At 49.2% G+C, this 8,482-nt stretch overlaps 1 long non-coding RNA gene across 1 annotated transcript; it reads left to right on the top strand.

Annotated features, from left to right (window-relative positions):
* The first annotated feature begins 5,183 nt into the window (after window positions 1-5,183).
* Window positions 5,184-7,421, top strand: LOC109319265. Its single transcript, XR_002103447.1, has 3 exons — window positions 5,184-5,194; window positions 5,280-5,282; window positions 7,322-7,421. It is a non-coding gene; the product is annotated as an uncharacterized LOC109319265 (long non-coding RNA).
* The last annotated feature ends 1,061 nt before the right edge of the window (window positions 7,422-8,482 follow it).

Raw genomic sequence — 8,482 nt, 5'->3', positions numbered from 1 at the left:
CGTGTGGGACACACATGTGGCTGGATCCCTCCTCTCCTCCCTGCTCCTGGCTCCCAACTACCTTAACTTTCACATGAGTTAATCTTCTCACAACCTCAGCTACCGCTTTTCCAACTACAAATGACAAAATGATATTTTGCTAACCTATCTTCATGTATCCAGCTTTATTTCTCTCCCTTACTGCCATCTTCACTTGGGTGTCTTACCATCACCTTAAACTATACATCAGTAAAACAGAGCTGCTTGTCTTTCCTCTCAAAGCACATCCAGTGCTTACAAAGGTGGACCTAGGATTTAGAAAAGAGAGGTGAAGATGGTATGGTACATCATCACAAATAACATACACATTTTTCTCCAGTTAAAAAGAAGCTAGAAGCTTTACTAATATGCTAGAGGCCTAAGGCTATATTATTCAATATAAATTCCCTCCAAAAAGAAAAAAAATATTTATTAAAATATGCATCAATTTGCTATATTGTCTGTTATGTATAAAAAACAGCAAACCAGGAAAAATGATCAAAAGAAGTTGTCTAATTAGATCAGTACTCACTAGAACTAAAAGTACACCTCTCTGAGATTCAAAAAACTAAATCTAGCCTTCACAAGCATTTTGGCAGTGCATCCAATGCTTCACTGAAAGTTATTTCCATGCCTGAGTTAATATTTTTCAATAAAGTTGAAAACAGCCTGCAGGGCTGTGAAATAGAAGCTACATTACCAGGAGCAGCTACCAGGCAGCAGAATTACAGGTGAAAGGATAGCTTGGTTAGTGGAATCATTAAAGGCCATTCAAAAACAGAGAGAGGGTTATTAACAGTTATGGAATGAAGAGTTTAGAAATAATCCAGTAATTAAAATAAGCCATGAAGTCAAGTGACTTCCTCACTGCTTCCTGAATAGAAAATTGGTTGGCACCTCCAGGTGGTTAGTTTTAAAGTTTTGGGTGGACTGGGAATCAAAGGAGGATGTGAATGCACCACTATATAGGTATACCCTGGATTTGCCCCCAAGTGCTTAACATTGCCATCAGGGTAGTCTAATTCCCTTCTGGCTACTAATCTGAACAAGGTATGGGGAGATAAACTAGAGTGTGAGCTTGCTCCATGTCAGCTACTGTAAGGTCACTGCCCAGGGGCTCTTATCCCCATTATTAAATAGAAGTTGTCTGGCTTCACTTCTATTGACGTGCAAGCTGTCTCACATTTACCATAAGATACGAGCATGTTAGGCTGTGGATTTAGCACAAGTTATATATCTAAATAGGAGTCCTCCACTTAAATATTTTCGAAGATCTCTACTCTATGTCTTCCTATATGTTTTTTTCATATTTACTTTTGTCACAAATCTAAAAGTATTTTTTTCTATATTTAATTTTCTATCTTTTGGATCAAAAGCTGCTTTTAAGATATTGTCCCTGATCCCATACATAATTATCCTCATCTACATAATAAAATGCTTTTAATTTGAAACAATTATTGTCTGCAGAAGGATATTTAAATCTACAGAATCTGACCTGATTCTATGTATAGTCTAGAAAATTAATTCATAATTCGATTCTAAGCTTTAATCACTTTCAAATGTATTTTGATGAAAGGTAAAGAAGGGTATATGGGGAGTAAATCAAAAATATGCCATTCTTTGTAATCCAAAGGTGAAAGGATGGAGAACCTTTTTTTCTCTCTCACTCTCATTTGAGAAACAACTGGGACAAAGGGAATGTAAGGCAAAGAAAGAACGGAACAGTTGAAATTGTACATACAGAAAAGTTAAGGTTTGTTGGCATTTTTTTTCCTTTTTAAATAGACTGGATTCAGTCTGTTAGCCTTCAGGACAATATTGAAATAATGATGATACAGTATCTTTCCATCCCCAACAAAATAACCTATGAATAGTCTATTAAAAGAGAACATTTTTCCTAGCCATAAAAGAGTACTCAAGAAAGCATATAAATGCTAAATAAAGATACCTAAGAGCAAGTACATAAATCAAGCAGAATTAATAAAGAAAACCAAATGTCAGAGGATGTAGCCTTGAGGTAAAACTTTTTTATCCTAGACTGAAAAATGAAGCAACTTTGAAATTTTCTTAATAATGCCCTTGACTACTCAATGTTACATCACAAGGTCACATCTCTCTACATTTTCTGTTTAAGGATACACCATATACGTTCATTAATTTTTGTCTTTGTATGCTAGTCAAAGACATCCTTGTTTATCCAAAACTCCCATTGATTCCAATAAGAATTTGATGACCGCAAGAACTGTGTGGCTGCATTTACATGAGTGAGCACATATCTGTTGTAATGTCTCAAAGCAGTTTGAGATGCCTCAGGAGGCACACCACAAATGAAAAAAACATTCCTTGAACTGCAAATATGTAGTGGAGACTCTAAATTTGATACCAGTTATTAAAAGAAAATACACCAGAAAAAGTGGCACAAGGTGTGATCCTGGAGCATGCCCCAAAGAGTCTGGAGGCTAGATTCTCCAAAGAGATGCTCTAGCACCTGACTAGAATGTCCTTATGCCTGCTGTGTGCTCTTTCTACTTCAGCACACTGCCTCAGCATGCCGGAGGGAATAGAAGCAGGGCATGGCTGACAGCAGGGCTCAGACCTGGGTGGGTCCCCCCCTTCCCATGGTGCACAGCCCTTGCCACTGAAGGCAGCAGCAGCAACCAGCGGGAGGCCCTGAATATGTTCAAGACCAGCTGGAGGCAGAGCCCCCGATGGGGCATAGTGTCACCTGAGACCCTGGGGCTACACATGGTACACTGAGCCAGCCTGGCCCACTGGCACATGCCTTCAGGCAGCACTGACTTGGATCCTGCACCACCCGGTGCTCCTGGCACTGCACTGTGAAGCCCTTTGCCATTGGGCTGGCTAAGCTCCTGCCTCCACATGACCTGCATATCATTGGGCTGGGCCAGTTCCAGCCCCCACATGGCAGGAACATGGAGGCAGGAGTCAGCCTGGCCTCATGGTTCACAGATACTGCATGCAGGGTGGGGAGCCCAGGTGGTGGTAGGAGCCACTCTTGTCCTGTTCGAAAGTGTGCACCAGAAGACCAGGCTAGCTCCATGTGCCATGTGTAGCTCTGGGTCTCAGGTGGTGCCATGCATTGCCTGCGGGCTCTGCCTTCAGTGGGCTACGAGCACCCCAAGGGCCTGCTGCTGGCTGGTGCACAGTGAGTGAGTGGGCTGGCAGGCATGTGGCAGACCCCCCCTCTCCACAAACCCCACACCCACAAACCCTCCACAATCCATCCACAACCCCCACCCTCCACATACCAACCTACAAACCCCACACCCATGAATCACCTCACAATCCAACCACAAACCCCAACCCTCCCACATCCACACCTCTTCCCCCGCAATCCCCACCCCCCACACAAATATCACATCTTGAGTGCCAAGCTGCCACATGGGATGGGACCTGCTGCGGCTGCAGGGGCAACTGATGCAGTGCCCCATGCCTATACTAGTGATGGGACATGTGGCTCTGGCCCTGCTGCCTGTACCACAGCCCAGGGGGGCATGTGATTTCTGCCTGAGTCTTGTGGGCACATAACCATGGACCCACAGGTCTGATGGTGTGGATGTTGTCACAGGTGGCAGCAGGTCATAGGCAGACAGCATTCCCCACTGCCAGACTGCTGCAATGGGTAGAGGGTGCAGGGGCCACTCCTGGTTAGGGCTGCTTCAGAAGCCCAGCTGCACAAGGGGTAGTGTACCCAAATAACAACAGACCTCAGAAGCTCCTGAGGGCAAGTAGCCCTGAAATGCTCACCGGGAGAGGTTTTTATACTGCTGGGGTCAGTGAAGGGCAGGTTTCTATATTGGTGAGGCCAGCACAGGTGCTGGCCCCAGGCTCTACCCTGCCCCCCCGGCTGAGGATCCGGGAGGAGCTGGGCAGGGTCAGTTTGTCCCAAGTGGCACAATTTGTCCCACATCAAAGTGCATGTTCAGACACATGTGCTGAGGCAAAAATCTCTGGCATAAATTTGTGCCTCTCCTATTTGAACTGCTGCAACCTCATGTGCCTACATATGTGGATGCACCCTGATGTAGCTGCCCCATGCAAATGCCAAATGTAGCAATGGTTCACACCAGCTTTATCTGATAGGGTAAAGTTCACTGGTGTGATACGTCTGTGCTACGGGCTTGGTGTAAATCAGTTTCTGAAATGCCAGTGTAGATGAGAGGGTGCTTTTGAGGGCACTGATGCTAGAATTAGCTGAAGCTAACAAAAAATCAAAGTCTAGTGTTTCCAGATACCAACTGGCCAGGCCTCAGAAGCTCCTATCTATTTGTATCTTTGAGAGATCATGTGCCTTAAGGCCTACCTAGTTAATTAATAACCCCCACTGTGTGGGGCCAAAGGTTGAAAGCTACAACTAATTTTTTGTGGGACATCTAAGGAAGAAATGGGTAGGAGTGATATGGGGGTCAAAGGTTCAAAATGTTAAAGTAAGGTTTTCAGGGGGGACACTGAGCAGAGCCCCCCAAACTGTACCCCTCCCCAGTCCCCAAAGGCATCCAAGGAGCAAGTGGATGCCACCCATTGGTACTCTGCCCAGAAATGTACATGGATGAGTAACAGAAAAGTGGCTCCACAGTCCCTGGGAACTTTCCCAGCCAAAGCCTCCTTCCTGGTCATGTACACAGCCCACTTGATCAGGGCCAGGATGAGATTGACCAGGAGGTCCTGGGACTTGGTGGGATGACAGATGGGGTGCCCAAAAATAAAAAGGTGGGGAGTGAAGTTCAACCAGAATCTCAGAAGGTGGTTCTGGAAGTGAAGGGGCTGCAGCCCGGCACACTAGAGGATCATGTGCGCCAGGGTTTCCCTTTGTCCACAGAAGGAGAAGGAGACCATGAAGCTCACCACATACACACCTGTGGTGATGGCTCCATGGAGAAGCCTCCGGTTGAGGTCTTCAGTGGCTCATGGGATGAGGATGGAGTATAGACTCAGCCACTGGGATGACCCAGCCACGTCCTTGCCATGTCCACCTGGTGTCTGAGCAGGATGCAAGGATGGCATGATGGATTGTGTGGTGCATGAGTGTGTAGACATGGCAGCAATGGATGGTAAAACAGCAGACTGGTTTGATATCCTCCAGCCAGCTCAGGTGGTGGAGTGGGGAGTGCTGCCCTCCTATGACAAACTCCAGTGAACTGGAGGACATGGGGGTGTGGGAACTGTGACCACACAGGACCTGGTCAACAAAGGCAAGGGTGTCAAGAGGTCACATGTGTCATGGGTGCCTCTACCTCAAGCATGTATGTGATGCAGGGGCCACTCCTGGTTAGGGCTGCTTCAGCAGTCCAGCTGCACAAAGGGTAGTACACACATGGAGCCATCACCATGGGTGTGTATGTGGTGAGCTTCATGGGTAACCTGGCCTCCTGCCCCTTCTGTGGACAAAGGAAACCCTGGTACACATGATCTAGTGTGCCAGGCCAGCACAACAGGGTCCACCCCCTCTCACCTATCATAGTCCAAGAGGTCTCTGATATGGGTGACACCAACCAAGATCAACCTCTGTTGCAACCAGGGATCCTCTGCTATTGGCACCTCCAGCTGGGGGTTCCAGAGGAGAGGCTCAATGAGCAGGTTAGTGCACTGGATGAGTGTCTCAGGGGACCTAGAGGTAGATGCCAGCCTTCAGGCCCAAAGGAGGTCCTGGTAGAACTCTGGCAGCCCTTGCAGGTCCTATAGGGACAGCCCCTGGAAGTGGCAGAAGGCAGCACACCCCTAGGTGGCCTCATGTCACGTGGCTACAATTACCATATAGCAATCACTGCAGGGCCTAAATGTAGAATGTCAGGACCTGTCTGCACAGCGAAGCCAGAACCTGGCCTCCCTCCCACAAGTGGAGGCTCAGGACCTCTGCAGCAGTGCCATCCTGCCCAGAAAAACTCCAGTGCCTATTTCCGGAGCCCCACCAGGACCTCAGGGGCAGAGGTAGGGTGTGTAAGTGGTGCCAGAGCCTGGACAGGACCAGCTGGTTCAGCACTAGCATTCTCCCAAATAGGGAGAGACACCTCAGGAGTCCTGCCCATGCCTGAAGCCACTCCACCACCCTTGCCTCCAGCTTCTGACAGTTGTTTGATGGGGAGGACTCTATGGAGGACAGATAGACCCCCAAGTAGATCAGCAAGCCCACGCTCAAGTGGATCCTGTGGAGCACGGATGGAAGTGAGCCCACCGTGAGAAATACGTTGTCAGCATACACAGATAGGAAGAACCAGATTGCCAGCTCCTGGAACATCAACCCTACCACCTGCCACCCACCTCTGCAGTAGGATGAGGAAGGGCTCCAGGACCAAGGCATACAGCTGGCATGACAGTAGGCAGATTTGTTGCACCCCTCTCCTGAATGGGATGGGCTCTGTCAGGGTCCAGTTGAGCTTCAACAAACACTATGCAGGGCTGGAACCCCACCTTTCCCCACCTCCCAGCATGGCCTGGGTTCAGACGAGGTTGGTGATTGCTGAAAGAGGTTGGCTAGTTGCCAGAGGAGTGGGCCTAGGAGAAGTGTGGCAAATGGATATAAATCCAGCCCAACTGGAAGGGGAATGTCTGCACCCTTTCCCCCCACCCCAACACCCTGACCCCCTCTGGTGTGGGACCATGGGACAGGCTGGAAGTGAGGTTTTTCTGGGAGCAGACTCACTCCCTGTGGCTGCTACAGCCGTCGCCAGGACCCTGCCAAACTTGGTTTGGGAGATGGGTCCCCTGAGCTCACAGGGAGGCTGGATGACGTGGCTGGGGTTCCAGGGGGGCCTGATGGGGGAGGGGTACCAGTGGCAGGGGCACCCCTCGTCAGCTGGACCTGTGGATGCTCTCTCCTCCTGGCCCATGGGATACTCATAATGCAAGTGCCCCAGAGTGTGGCACTGGAAGCATTGCAGGTCCCCCAATATATAGAAAACCCTCACCAGGGACCCCTGAAAGGGAGTCATTAGGCACCCCTCAGTGTTCATCCATGTTCCCACTGCCAGCTGGATCATAACCTGGTGATGGAAAGAGTGCATGTGGCGGAGGCCAGGGTCTCATTACCCCAGTGAGAGGGCCACCACCAGGGAGATAACACCCCAGGGTCTGAAGCTGGGGTAGCAGGGCCCAATTAGAGATATAGGGAGGGACAGAGCTGAGGACTACCCCAAGGGTGGTTAAGAGGCTTGAGGAGGGCATACTCTCCCTCCACCATGAATCCACGCTCCACCACCTTTTGTGCGGCAGCCTCTAAGGCAAGGAAAAGAAAACACCCTTGCCATGAAAGAGGGGGGGCTGCCATAATCTTGGTGGGCCCCAGTACCTGAGTGCGATGCTGTGGCAAATAAAGCGACCAAAACGCTGGCTTGCATCCATAGATGCTTCTCGAGCAAATCCCGGGACGTCAGTCTCCCCTTGGACTCAGCCTTGGTGAGGCCGCAGCTGGAGTACTGCATCCAATTTTGGGCTCCACAATTCAAAAAGGATGTGGAGAAACTTGAGAGAGTCCAGAGGAGAGCCACGCGCATGATCAGAGGTCAGGAAAACAGATCTTACGATGATAGGCTGAGAGACATGGGACTCTTTAGCCTGGAAAAGCGCAGGCTCAGGGGTGATCGATGGCCACCTATAAGTTTATCAGGGGTGACCACCAGGATCTGGGGGAACGTTTGTTTACCAGAGCACCCCAAGGGATGACGAGGTCGAACAGTTATAAACTTCTGCAAGACCATTTCAGGCTGGACATAAGGAAGAATTTCTTTACTGTCTGAGCCCCCAAGGTCTGGAACAGTCTGCCATCGGAGGTGGTTCAAGCACCTACATTGAACACCTTCAAGAGTAAATTGGATGCTTATCTTGCTGTGATCCTATGACCCCAGCTGACTTCCTGCCCTTTGGGCAGGGGGCTGGACTCGATGATCTCCCAAGGTCCCTTCCAGCCCTGATGTCTATGAAATTTATGAAATCTATAAAATAAAGAAATATAAAGTGGGGCTGGTGAATCCAGTAGGGGCAGGCTGGGGTTGTGGGGGAGATGGGGTGGAAGGGGGAAGCTCACTGAGCTACAGCTGCACAAGAAAAAACTAGGAGGGCTATGTTTGGGGAATTTGGGGGAGGGGGAACACAGACACACAAGGGCTGGGGAGACTCAAGCGGGCTTACTCAGCTACACAACAAACAACAGGGCAAGGGGAGTGGACCACAGGACTTACCACACAAGGGCAAAACCACACAGGGAAGGCTACTGAGGCACATGGAAAAGATGGCTGGAGCAGTGGAAGGGCTTCTTTTGTTGAATATCAGTCCAGGAGCCCCTCAGGCCTCCAGCCAGGCACTCAGCAGCAAAGTAATAGACAGGAAAACAAAGCAGGATTAGATGCAGTGAGGCAGCTGTGGGGGGAATACAGGAACAATCAATCAATTAGGGAGTAATCCAGTGCAGGTGTGGTGTTGAGTGGTGCAAGATGTTGCAGTATAGAAT

The sequence above is a fragment of the Crocodylus porosus genome, unplaced genomic scaffold, assembly GCF_001723895.1.
Source record: "Crocodylus porosus isolate Cpor-Errol unplaced genomic scaffold, CroPor_comp1, whole genome shotgun sequence".
In the NCBI taxonomy this organism is placed as follows: domain Eukaryota; kingdom Metazoa; phylum Chordata; order Crocodylia; family Crocodylidae; genus Crocodylus; species Crocodylus porosus.
Note: the sequence above shows the minus strand (reverse complement) of the source record. Positions and strands in the feature narration are given on the sequence as shown.